Genomic DNA, 13,294 nt, shown 5'->3' on the forward strand with positions numbered 1-13,294 from the left:
CACCCACCTCTGCAAGGAAGTTCTTCAGACATAACACACATTTTTGTGAGGGGCATAGTATCAAAGATTAGGAAAGGAGATGGATGATGCCTCTTTTTCTTAGGCAAAGAGCTGAAATGCACCTTTTTGAGTGAGGGCTCACTATGTGCTGGGCAGGGCTAGGTGACTGCACAGCCCGGGGGGGAACTGTTGTCATGACATTTGTGTGAGGGGCACCTGCTGGTCCGTGTCACAGCAGCCAAGGTACATGCTGAGAATCTTCACTGCATCCAGATGGGGACAGTAAAATTCTCTCAGAGGAAGAAACTGAGCTTCAAGTCGAGGACTCGGACCCAAGTGTGTCTGATGCATTCCATGCCAACCCTAGACAAGGATCAGAGGACATTTCCTCACCATGTGGCCTTGGGCAAGTTACTCCAATTCTGTTGGCCTGGGTTCCCTCTTCTGATAAATGGACATCCTACCTACCTTTTGGGTTGTGAAGATTAAATGAGTTAACATATTCAAAGAGCTTAGAATAGTAGCTGTGCTCGCTCCTTTACAGTTGCTTTAAAGAAAATATTTAAGCGTTATCAGCATTATTACTGTAGTAGCAGCAGCGGCAGCGGATACTATCCCTGCTGAGGTTTCCCTGCCAATCCAACACCTGGGAAGCAGGAGCAGTGCCCCTCTCGTCCACCAGATGGCAGCATCGCAGAACAGACGGGCCCTTTCTAGCTGCCCCTGTGCGCACGATTTGTAGGGAAGTCCTCCAGCTTCCCCAGAGGTCCGGGAGAGAACCAGCACCTCCTCTAAAGCAGGATATCAAAGGTCAGGCTCCTTCACCCACCGGCCCCTGCTCTCGGCCCAGCTCGCTAGGACTTTCTGCCCTAGGACTGCCCATACGCAAATAAATGTGCACCTTGGGGGCCCAGGGTCTGGATCTCGGCAAGTTCACCATTTGTATTTGCCACATGCTTTGCACAGCACCAGGCCAAGGAACCTTCTCAGGAACTGTCTGATGAACTCTCTGGGTCTAAACTTGCCCAACGAAGGCCCAGCTCTTTCTGGGTGCTTCCTGCTGAAAGCCACCCCAAAGTCCTCCCAGCTGACCTCCAATGCCTTCCAGGGGTTGACTGCTCCATCTGCTTCCGGCCTTCCACGTAGACACAAGGACTGTGGGGTCTCCAGGAAGGGCTTTCAGAAAGGCTCTCTTGGTTCCATTTTCACAGGATCAATACACACACACACAGTCTTACTGCGGCCTCTACCTTGGGAGACCCAAACCCTGACGTCTGGCCTCTGGCCTGCTCACTTGCACCTGGCATTGGCCATGTCATGTGCAGGCCTGCTGCCTTAGATCACAGATGGAGCTTATTAAAAGGATGGATTCCAAAGCCTCGCCTAGGGTCAGTTGTCCTCAAAGTGCTGTTCCAGGACAAGGGCAACACATCTCATGGGAACTTATAGGAAATGCAAATTCTCCCCACACTCCCACTGAACCCGAAACCCTGGGTTGGGGTTGAGCAAGCTGTGCATTAATACACCCTCTAGGTGAAGCTGCTGCGCAGGAAAGTACAAGACCCACTGGCCTGCCCTCTTCCCTTCTTCTGTGGCTGCAGGATTCGTCTCCGCAGATGGTGCCAAATCTCTCCCTCCAGCACTCCGGTAGGTCTAACTCATCATCTCCAAGAGTGGTGTGGTTGGTGGGTGATGTAGTGCACCACCTGACACAGTTATGGTCCATATTTTTCCAATATCATGGTGCTCAAAGCTCTTGTGGTCTTAGTTTTTAATCTCGATGAAAATATGTAATGTTTTCATTACAGTTGCTTAGCAAATAGAACCCTGACTTGTGACAGCTGACTCCAAAAAATATCAAGTTACATGAGCTATCTTGTTTCCAACAACTGTAATATTTTTCTCCTCCAAGGCAAGAGGAGACATTGAATTGATCCTGTTATAGAGGGGAGAGGAAGAGATGCAGATCTCCACACACCCATCCATGTGCAGGCACACATGCATGCACACACATGCAATGTCACTGAGAGCCCCTGCTCTGAGGACGGACCAGGCCTGGGATGGGAGCAGCTGTGGTACCTGGAGGATTGAGAGGTACAGCCTATACTTTAGGAAGCTCACAATCTTGAATGGACAGATATGTTTTTGGCAGAAAGTGTGAACAGTTAATTCCCTTCCCTGCCACTCCTCTCCAAGAAAAGAGTTTCATGGAACTCAGAATTACTTCCCCATATGCAGAGTAAGGGAGAAAAGACAGACTTATTTCCTGTGAAAATGGATCTGGTGGCATCATGTAAACAAGTCTCTTTTGATGCTGGAAGCTGCTGGAAAATATGTTTTTTGTAATTACAAGTAAACTTGTATGTTTCTCAGAAACTGTCAATAAAATTGTCATGATTCTATAAACAGAAGTGTAGTGGATTGAATAGTGGCCCCAAGAAGATGTTGACCTAAAAGGAAGAAGCTGAGGCAAAATTAATATAAGTAGAGAGTGTATTTGGGCCCAGCTTGAGGATTGCAACATGGAAGCATAGATTCAAGTTGCCCTGAATACACACTCCAGTTAGCAGCAATTACAAGTGGATTTTTAAAGGCAAAATAGGATACAGAGAGTGGACTGTACAAAGTTGTTTGTCAGGAATGAAACCACCTTTGCAAAAATTATAACAGTAAGAAAATTACGACTGTGAAAGAGATCTGACCTAACCAACCTCCATTTTTCCCTTTTACCTCCAAACTGCCCTTAATCATTCCTAGACTTGGACTAAGCTAACTTCGGAAGACATTTCGTTTCTAGTTTAAATTATAACAGCCTTTGCCCAAAACTAAACCACTTTAGTAAAACTAATGAAAGACCACCAGGTTAGGAGGATGAGGGGAACCTAACTTCTGCTAAGGTGTAGATGTAAACAATTACTAGCTATTATTCTACAGGTGACAAGATTTGCAACTTCTCCAGTTACTCCTGCAGATAACATTGCTCTTATAGAACCTACGATGGGCCTTTTGAGATGTCTTTTCAGGTTTTTGCATTTCTGACAACTGATGGCTCCACCTAGACCCTCCAACTGGTCCTGTACCCACCACACCCCCGGAAGTTGACTGAGCATGCACAAAGACCACTTTCGATACCCTGAAGATTGCATCCTCAACCTGTCAGCAGCACCCATTCCCTGGCCTGCCAAACTATCTTTGAAATATCCTATCCTCCAAACGTTCAGAGAATTGTTTTGAGTAATAACTTCATCTCCCGTATTGTGTGGCTGGACTCATGTCAATTAAACTCTTTCTCTATTGCAATTCCATAGTCTCAGTGAATTGGTTTTGTCTGTGTAATGGGCAGAAAGAGCCCATTGGGTGATGACGGGAATTCTCATTGGCTTACAGAAATAACATTGATTAATGATTGGTTATACATTGTTAAGCTATGGAGTGCAGGTTATAGGTTAATTTATAGCTACTTGTGGTGACAGCAGGTAGTTTCAAGAGATGAATGTCAATGAAAAGAGCCAAGCTCTGTAAAATATTTGAAGAGATTTATTCTGAGCCAGATATCAGTGACCAAGGCCCATGACACAGCCCCAGGAGGTCCTGAGAACATGTGCCCAATGTGGTCAGGATGCAGGCTGGTTTTATATGTTTTAGGGAGGCATACGACATCAATCAATACATGTAAGGTATGCATTGGTTTGGTCTGGAAAGGTGGAACAGCTTGAAAGGAGAAAGCTTACGGGTCGCAGGTGGATTCAAAGATTTTCTGATTGACAATTGGTTGAAAGAGTTATTATCTAAAAACCTGCATTTAATAGAAGGGAGTAACTGGACTAAGAGAAGGGATTGTGGAGAGCAAGGTTCTTATTATGCAGACAAAGCCTCCAAGTAGCAGGTTTCAGAGAGAATAGCTCGTAAATGTCTCTAATCAGAACTAAAAAGGTGCCAGACTGTTAGTTAATCGCTCCTGGATCAGGAAAAGACCTGGAAAGGAAAGAGGATTCTATAGAATGTAGATTTTCCCCACAAGAGACAGCTTTGCAGGGTCATTTCAAAATATATGAAAGAATCCGGGCATGGTGGCTTGCACCTGTAATCCCAGCACTTTGGGAGGCCAAGGCAGGTGGATTACCTGAGGTCAGAAGTTCGAGAGCCGCCTGACCAACATGGCAAAACCTCATCTCTACCAAAAATACAAAAATTAGCTGGATGTGGTGGTGGGCACCTGTAATCCCAGTTACCTGGGAGGCTGAGGCAGGAGAATCACTTGAACCAGGAGGTGGAGGTTGCAGTGAGCAGAGATTATGCCATTGCACTCCAGCCTGGGCAACAAGAGAGAAACTCTGTCTCAAAAAAAAAAAAAAAAAAAAAAAAAAATGTCAAAGAAATACCTTTTGGGGTAAAATCGATTTCTTTCAGGGCTTTTATCTGTCATGTGATGCTGTACTAGAGTCAGTTTGGAATTTGGTACCTTATTGCTACAAAGAGTCTGTTTTGTCACTCTTAATATCTCTGTTTTAAGGTTAATGCTGGTTGGCGGTGCCTGAATTCCAAAGAGAGGAGGGTATAGTGAGGCATGTCCGACCCATCCTTCCCATCATGGCTTGAACTAGTTTTTCAGGATGACTTTGGAATGCCTTTGGCTGAGAGGAGGGATCCATTCAGTTGGTTTGGTAGCTTAGAATTTTATTTTTGGTTTACACATACATAGCTCAAAGTGGGGAGTAGGGAGTGATTGCTGTCTTATTTTAATGCTTCCCTGGGCCTAACAATTTCAGAGCTCACATTCCTTAGCTGACAGTCCGTTTCTTTCCTCAAAAATATGCCCAGGTCCTAACCTGCAGTACCTAGGAATGTGACCTTATGTGGAAATAGAGTCTTTGCAGATAGAATTAAGGATCTCAAGATGAGATCATCCTGGATTTGTGGTGGGCCCCAGATCCAATGAATGGTGTTCTTATCAGAGAAAGAAGAGAGAAATTGGAAACACATAGAGCAGAATGCCTTGTGAAGACAAAGGCAGGTGTGGCAGTGATGCGTCTACAAGCCAAGAAATGCCAAGGATTGCCAAGCCACAGAAGCCAGGAGAGAGGCACGGAGTGGGTTCTCCCTCAGAGCCTCCAGAAGGATCCATGCTGCCAACACCTTGATTTTGGATATCTGGTCTCCAAAACAGAGTAAATTTCTGTTGTTTTAAACCACCCAGTTTGCAGTAATTTGTTACAACAATCCCAGGAAACTAACCCAAGAACATGATGTGGTATTTTTTTGGCAACAAATTGTAACCTGAGGGGTTCTTCCAGCCTGCTGCATAAAGAAAGACCACGGCATTGCAGTAAAGAAACAGTTTAGTAGACATGAGGCTGGCCATACCACGTGGGAGATGGAGTTAGTACTCAAGTCAATCTCATCCACAGCTCCTTTCTCAAAGGCAGTCCAGGGGAAGGGGTGGGGGTGGCTAGGCTTGCTGCTGATTGGTTGCAGTAGAGATGAAATTATAGGGGGTCAAAGCTGTCCTCCTGGGCACTGAATCACTTCTGGGTGGGGGCATAGGGGCAGACTTGGCGGTTCCAGATGGAGCCATGGGTATCAGACATGCAAAAAACCTGAAAAGGTATCGCAAAAGGCAAATCTACAATAGTGGTGTGATCTGCAGGAATGGCTGATGATCTATGTCTACACCTTAGCAGAATCAGCCTCCTCTCTGACCCCTAGTCTGATGGTCTTTCATTAACTTTACAAAGGTGTTTGAGTTTTGAGGAAAGGCTATCATCATTTAAACTATAACCTAAACATCTCTCCAAGTTAGCTGGGCCCCAAAGCCCAGGAACAATTAGGGAAGGGCAAGATGGGTGCCAGGGGGCGGGAGCGGGGTTAACTCAGCTCACTCTTACAGTTTTTCTCACTCTTATAATTTTTGCAAAGGTGGTTTCAAAATTTGAAAGTCTAGAAAGAAAATAGATGATTCTCTGATAGCATTTTATATTGCCAAACATGACTCAGAAAGAGGTAGAAAACTTGAACAGTTCAGCAACAATAGAAAAACCTGGAAAATGTGTTAAAGATTTATCACGTCATAAAGCACCAAGCTGAGATTATTTTACAGCTAAATTTTACTTAACTTCCCCAAAGAAACAATTCTCTTACTATTCACACTATAAAAGACTAGAAAGAAAAGTCCCAAAGTCATTTCATAAGACTAGAAATATCTTAGCATCAAAGTCTGGTAAAGCAAGCCGAGAAAATAAATGAGAAATTTCACTTATAAAAATAGATGTAAACATTCAAATATAATAGTAATAAATCTGACAGCATATGAAAGGAATAATCTGCCACATCAAAAGCAGTTCTTCCTCATATCTGAGTTTTGGCTGAAGCCCCTGAGGAAAGAAAAATAACTCTGTGTAGTGTGAGCTATATGAGGTTTGCAAAATTCACCAGGCCCAGCGAGACATGAGCGTGGGCTTCAGTCACACAGAGCGGGTGGGTGTGTGCCTCCACGCCCTGCCGGGGCAATTGTTTAAAGGCATTTTGTTCCTAACTAGCTGCCCCATCCATTAATTTTCATGTTCTTGGAATTTGTGATAATGAAGAACTGTGAGTGTATAGCAGCCAATCAGTAGCTTATGTTATTTTAATGTAAATTCTTGGTTAACAACTTAGGAACTGCCTCTTCTTTTCCTTTAAAAACCTACCAGTCAGCTGCGCGGGGTGGCTCACGCCTGTAATCCCAGCACTTTGGGAGGTCCAGGCGGGCAGATCACGAGGTCAGGAGACCAAGACCATCTTGGCTAACACGGTGAAACCTCATCTCTACTAAAAATACAAAAATTTAGCCGGGTGTGGTGGCAGGCACCTGTAGTCCCAGCTACTCGGGAGGCTGAGGCAGGAGAATGGCGTAAACCTGGGAGGTGGAGGTTGCAGTGAGCCGAGATCATGCCACTGCACTCCAGCCTGGGCGACAGAGTGAGACACTTGTCTCAAAAATAAAATAAAATAAAGTAAAGTAAAGTAAAATAAAATAGAATAAAATAAAGTAATGTAAAATAAAATAAAATAACCCAGTAGTCACTGCTGCTAATCAGAGCGTATATTCAGGGCAACTTGAATCTATGTTCCTGGGTTGCAGTCCCCAAATTTAGCCCAAATAACTCTTTACTTATATAAAATTTGCCTCAGTTTTTTTTTTTTTAGTTCAACACCCCAAAGACCAAGAACAAGAGCCAGCTTGTCAAGCCCTCCCGTTCTGGAGGGAGACAGCTGGCCTCTGTGCCAGCCCAAGAGGGCCCTCCAGACCCTGAGGTTTCCTCCAGACGCTGCAGAGCGGGAGTGAGGACATCTTTGGGTAGCGTTGTCAATGAGCGTACTCCATCTGGCCTTCTGCCTCCCCTCCCATCTCAAGTCAAGAGAGGGTCTCCTGAGACCTGAGGGACAGAAGAACTGATACAAACTCAAGGTAAGAGGCTGTGGCTGGAGCTGCCCCTCTGTGATGGCAGATCGTGGGTGAGGACTGTCTGAAGGAAGGCCTGCATTTCCAGCCTTCACTGGGTAACAGCATGTGCGTATTTCCTATGGGTGCCATGGGAGGGAGTGGTATTTAGTAGGGATCCCCACACTTGGCCAAAGGAGGCTGAGGGAGAAGTCTACACTGCCAACTTGAGGGGTGTTGCCTGGATCAAAGGTTCTGTAAGAGAGGGAGCCTCAGTGTTGGGGAGTGGGCCCCCCTCAGTAACTAGAAGTGCAACACAACTAACAGTGGCACGAAACTAGTGGGGACTTCCTGCTCCTCATCTCTGCTCTCTCCCAGAGGCCCCTGTGATGGTTAATTCCATGTGTCAACTTGACTAGGTCACGGGGTGCCCGGATAGTTTGTAGCACTTTTTTTTAGTGTATCCGTGAGGGGGTTTCAGGAAGAGATTAGCATTTGCATTGGTAGACTGAGTAAAGCAAACGACCCTCCCCACTGCAGCGGGGCATCATCCAATCTATTCAGGTCTGAGTGGGACAAAGATCAGAGGAAGGGAGAATTCACTCTCTCAGCCTGACTGCTGAGTTGGGACATCAGTTTCCTGCCTTGGGCCTGGGATTTACACCACTGTCTCCCCTGGTTCTTGGGCTTTCAAACTTGGACTGAACGATATCACCAGCTCTCTCGGGTCTCTAGATTGCAGATGGCACGCTGTGGGACTTCTCAGCCTCCATAATTGTTACAGGAAAGAGGTCCCGACCCAGACCCCAAGAGGGGGTTCTTGGATCTTGCGTAAGAAAGAATTCAGGGTGAGTCCATCGGGTAAAGTGAAAGTAAGTTTATTTAAAAAGCAGAGGTATAAAAGAATGACTACTCTGTAGAGCAGCCTGAAGGCTGCTGGATGCCCATTTTTATGGTTATTTATTGATTATATGCTAAACAAGGGGTGGATTATTCATGCCTCCCCTTTTAGACCATATAGGGTAACTTCCTGATGTTGCTGTGGCATTTGTAAACTGTCATGGCGCTGGTGGGAGTGTAGCAGTGACAACAACCAGAGGTCCCTCTCGTGGCCATCTTGGTTTTGGTGGGATTTGGCTGGCTTCTTTACTGCAAGCTGTTTTATCAGCAAGGTCTTTATGACCTGTATCTTGTGCTGACCTCCTGTCTCATCCTGTGACTTAGAATGCCTTAACTGTCTGGGAATGCAGCCCAGTAGGTCTCAGCCTCATTGTATCCAACCCCTATTCAAGATGGAGTTGCTCTGGTTCAAACACCTCTGATATAAAATCACATGAACCAATTCCTTATTAAAATTTCTGTCTCTGTCTCTCTCTGTGTGTGCATCCAATGATTCTGTTTTTCTGGAGAACCCTGACTAATCCAGCCCCCAAAATAGCACTTAGGAAAGAGGTGTGGCCAGGCGCAGTGGATCATACCTGTAATCCCAGCACTTTGGGAGGCTGAGGCAGACGGATGACTTGAGATTAGGGGTTTGAGACCAGCCTGCTCAACATGGTGGAACCCCGTTTCCACTAAAAAAAAAAAAATGAGCCAGGCATGGTGGCCTCACACCTGTAATCCCAGCTACTTGGGAGGCTGAGGTGGGAGAATCCCTTGAACCCAGGAGGTGGAGATGGCAGTGAGCCGAGATCGTGCCACTGCACTACTGCACTTCAGGCTGGGTGACAGAGTGAGACGCCATCTCAAAAAAGAAAGAAGTAAAGCTGCTGTCCCCATCACAGATTTCCCAGCTGAAGGCAGCGCTAAGGGAGAAGTTTAAGTTAGATAAAAGACTGGAGTTTTAATATTGTTTAATGTTGGATCGAGCAGGGCTTTTTATACTGAAATAAAACTGTTCTTAGATAACAAATGATTGGAAAAATTCTGAAAGTGGCCCATGTTTTCATCCCATGGAGGAAGAGCACATCCCGGTGGGCTTGGAAGGCAATGGGAAAAGTTCACTTTCTCCTTGCACCTTACTGAGTAGACATGTGTGCAACAAACTGGTTCCACCACGAATGCAAGTGTGGTTCAGTATTAGGATAATCTTAAAACCATTTGATCATACCTATAGATGTTGGGAAGACATCTGATAAAATTCAGTATACATTCCTAATAGAAAACACTGTATAAAATAGGAAACAGGCCAGGCACAGTGGCTCCTGGCTGTAATCCTAGCACTTTGGCAGGCCAAGGCAGGTGGATCGCTGGAGCTCAGGAGTTTGAGACTAGCCTGGGATGTGGCAAAACCTCTGTCTCTGCAAAAAAACACAAAAATTAGCCGGGTGTGGTGGGGCACACCTGTAGTCCCAGCTACTCAGGAGGCTGAGGTGCAGGGATCACTTGAACCCAGGAGGTTGAGGCTGTGGTGAGAGATCACGCCACTGCACTCCAGCCTGGGGTCAAAGTGAAACCCTATCTCAAAAATAAACTAAAATAAAATAGGAATCAAAAGAAACTACCTAACATTTTAAAGACTGTGTACCTGAAACCAGCAACTCATGTCTTTTTTTAAATTTTATTTTATTTATTTATTTATTTATTTTGAGACAGAATTTTGCTCTTGTTGCCCAGGTTGGAGTGCAGTGGCGCGATCTCAGCTCACAGCAACCTCCGCCTTCCGGTTTCAAGTGATTCTCCTGCCTCAGCCTCCCAAGTAGCTGGGACTACAGGCACGTGCCACCACGCCCAGCTAATTTTTCATATTTTTAGTAGAGATGGGGTTTCACCACGTTAGCCAGGATGGTCTCAATTTCTTGACTTCGTGATCTGCTCACCTCAGCCTCCCAAAGTGCTGGGATTACAGGCGTGAGCCACCAAGCTGACCATGTCAATTTTTTTTTTAATGCAGAAAAGTACAAAGAAAAACAAAACTCTCTCATATTTTCATCACCTGGAACTAATAATTTGGCTATTCGCTTATGGCTTTTTAAATAAAAATTATTTTGCTGCATAATACACGTTTATTAAAAATAATTAAACTATAAAAAAGTACAACAATAAAGTTAAAAAAAAAAATCACCAACCAGAAACCGTCATAATTGGCCGGGCGCAGTGGCTCACATTTGTAATCCCAGCACTTTGGGAGGCCAAGGCAGGCAGACTACTTGAGGTCAGGAGTTCGAGACCAGCCTGGCCAACATGGTGAAACCCCGTCTCTACTAAAAAAATACAAAAAACTAGCCGGGCGGCGAGGTGGCGGGCGCCTGTAGGCTACTCGGGAGGCTGAGGCAGGAGAATGGCATAAACCCGGGAGGTGGAGCTTGCAGTGAGCTGAGATCCGGCCACTGCACTCCAGCCTGGGCGACAGAGCGAGACTCCGTCTCAAAAAAAATAAATAAATAAAAATAAAAAATAAAATAAAAAATAAAAAAACTAGCTGGGCATTGTGGCTGGTGCCTGTAATCCCAGCTACTTGGGAGGCTGACGCAGGAGAATCGCTTGAACCAGGGAGGTAGAGGTTGCAGTGAGCAGAGATGGCACCACTGCACTCCAGCCTGGGCAACAGGGCAACACTCCAAAAATTAGCTGGCCGTGGTGGTGCAGGTCTGTGGTCCCAGCTGCTCAGGAGGCTGAGGTGTGAGGATTGTTTGAAACTGGGAGGCTGGGGTTGCAGTGAGCTGAGATCACGCCACTGCACTCCAGCCTGGGTGACAGAGCCAGACTTCATCTCATAAAAAAAAGAAAGAAAGAAACAGTCATCATTAACATCAGGTAAACATCATTTCAGGTGTCTTTCCATACATATTTACAGATGGACAGAGATCCATGGATACATACATTTAATTTTACTTAAATTTGCATCTGTGTTTGTGAGGAATACTGGTCTATAATTCTCTCTTCCTGTAGTGTCTTCGTCTGGTTTTCATATTATTTCATAATACTGGCCTCATAAGATGAATTTGGGAAGTGTTCTACACTTCCATATTTTTAAAAGTTTGTATAGTATTCCTGTTGTTAAAAAAAATGTTTCATAGAATTCACGAGTAAAGCCTTCTGGGCCTGGAGTTTCTTCTGTGGGACATTTTAAATTACAAGTTCAGTATTTGGAATTAATGTAAGGATATTCAAATTTTCTGTTTCTTCCTTGGTAGTTTGTGTCCCTGAAGAAATTTTTCTATTTCATCTAGGTTGTTCCATTATTTTGCATGAAGTTGTTCATAATATTCTATTCCCTTATCATCCTTTTAATATCTGTGGAGGCCATAGTTATGTCCCTTCTTTCATTCCTGATATTAATACTTTGCCTTTTCTCTTTTTTCCTTGCTTCATTTAGCTAAAAGCTTATCAAGTTTGTTGATACTTTCAAAGACCCAGGTTTTTATTTCATTGATTTTCTCTACTGTTGATGTAAGTTTTATTTAATTAATTAGTGTACTTGTCTTTATGATTTTCTTTCCTCTACTTTAGGTTTAATTTACACTTCTTTTTCCAATTTATTGAGGTAGGAATGCAGATCACTGGTTTTAGACTTTTCTTCATTCTAATATAAACAAACATTTAAAGCTATAAATTTAGGCCGGGCGCGGTGGCTCAAGCCTGTAATCCCAGCACTTTGGGAGGCCGAGACGGGCGGATCACGAGGTCAGGAGATCGAGACCATCCTGGCTAATATGGTGAAACCCCGTCTCTACTAAAAAATACAAAAAACTAGCCGGGCGACGAGGCGGGCGCCTGTAGTCCCAGCTACTCGGGAGGCTGAGGCAGGAGAATGGCGTAAACCCGGGAGGCAGAGCTTGCAGTGAGCTGAGAACCGGCTACTGCACTCCAGCCTGGGCAGCAGAGCAAGACTCCATCTCAGGAAAAAAAAAAAAAAAAAAAAAAAGCTATAAATTTTTTTCTTAGCACTGCTTTAGCTGCATCTAATAGAATTTAATATGTTGTTATCATGAGATTAAAATATTTTCCAATTTTGTGATTTCTCTTTTGACCTATGGATTATATAGAATGTGTTGTTTAATTTTCAAATATTTTGGGTTTTTCTAATTATCTGATTTTTCTTAAACTCTAATGTGATTCCACTGTGATCAGAGAATATACTCTCCATAGTCAGAGACAGGACTAGCTGGATTTCCTAGGCCAACTAAGAATCCCTAAGCCTATCTGGGAAGGTGACTTCATCCACCTTTAAACATGGGGCTTACAACTTAGCTCACACCCGACCAATCAGGTAGTAAAGAGAGCTCACTAAAATGCTAATTAGGCAAAAACAGGAGGTAAAGAAATAGCCAATCATCTATCCCCTGAGAGCACAGCGGGAGGGACAATAATCAGGATATAAACCCAGGCATTGGAGCCAGTAGTGGCTCCCTTCTTTGGGTCCCCTCCCTTTGTGTGGGAGCTCTGTTTTCACTCTATTAAATCTTGTAACTGCACACTCTTCTGGTACGTGTTTGTTACAGCTTGAGTTGAGCTTTCACTTGCTGGCCATCGCTGCTGTCTGCCACCTTCTCAGACCCGCCGCTGATTTCCATCCTTCCGTCAGCGGATCTGGCAGGGTGTCCGCTGTGCTCCTGATCCAGCTAGGAGCCCATTGCCACTCCCGATCGGGGTAAAGGCTTGCCATTGTTCCTGCATGGCTAAGTGCCTGGGTTTGTCCTAATCGAGCTGAACACTAGTCACTGGGTTCCACGGTTCTCTTCCGTGACCCATGGCTTCTAATAGAGCTATAACACTCACCACATGGCCCAAGATTCCATTCCTTGGAATCCATGAGGCCAAGAACCCCCGGTCAGAGAACACAAGGCTTGCCACCATCTTGGAAGTGACCCGCCGCCATTTTGGAAGCAGCCTGCCACCATCTTGGGAGCTCTGGGAGCAAGGACCCCCCCC

The sequence above is a fragment of the Piliocolobus tephrosceles genome, chromosome 2 (genome assembly GCF_002776525.5).
Source record: "Piliocolobus tephrosceles isolate RC106 chromosome 2, ASM277652v3, whole genome shotgun sequence".
NCBI classification, from domain to species: domain Eukaryota; kingdom Metazoa; phylum Chordata; class Mammalia; order Primates; family Cercopithecidae; genus Piliocolobus; species Piliocolobus tephrosceles.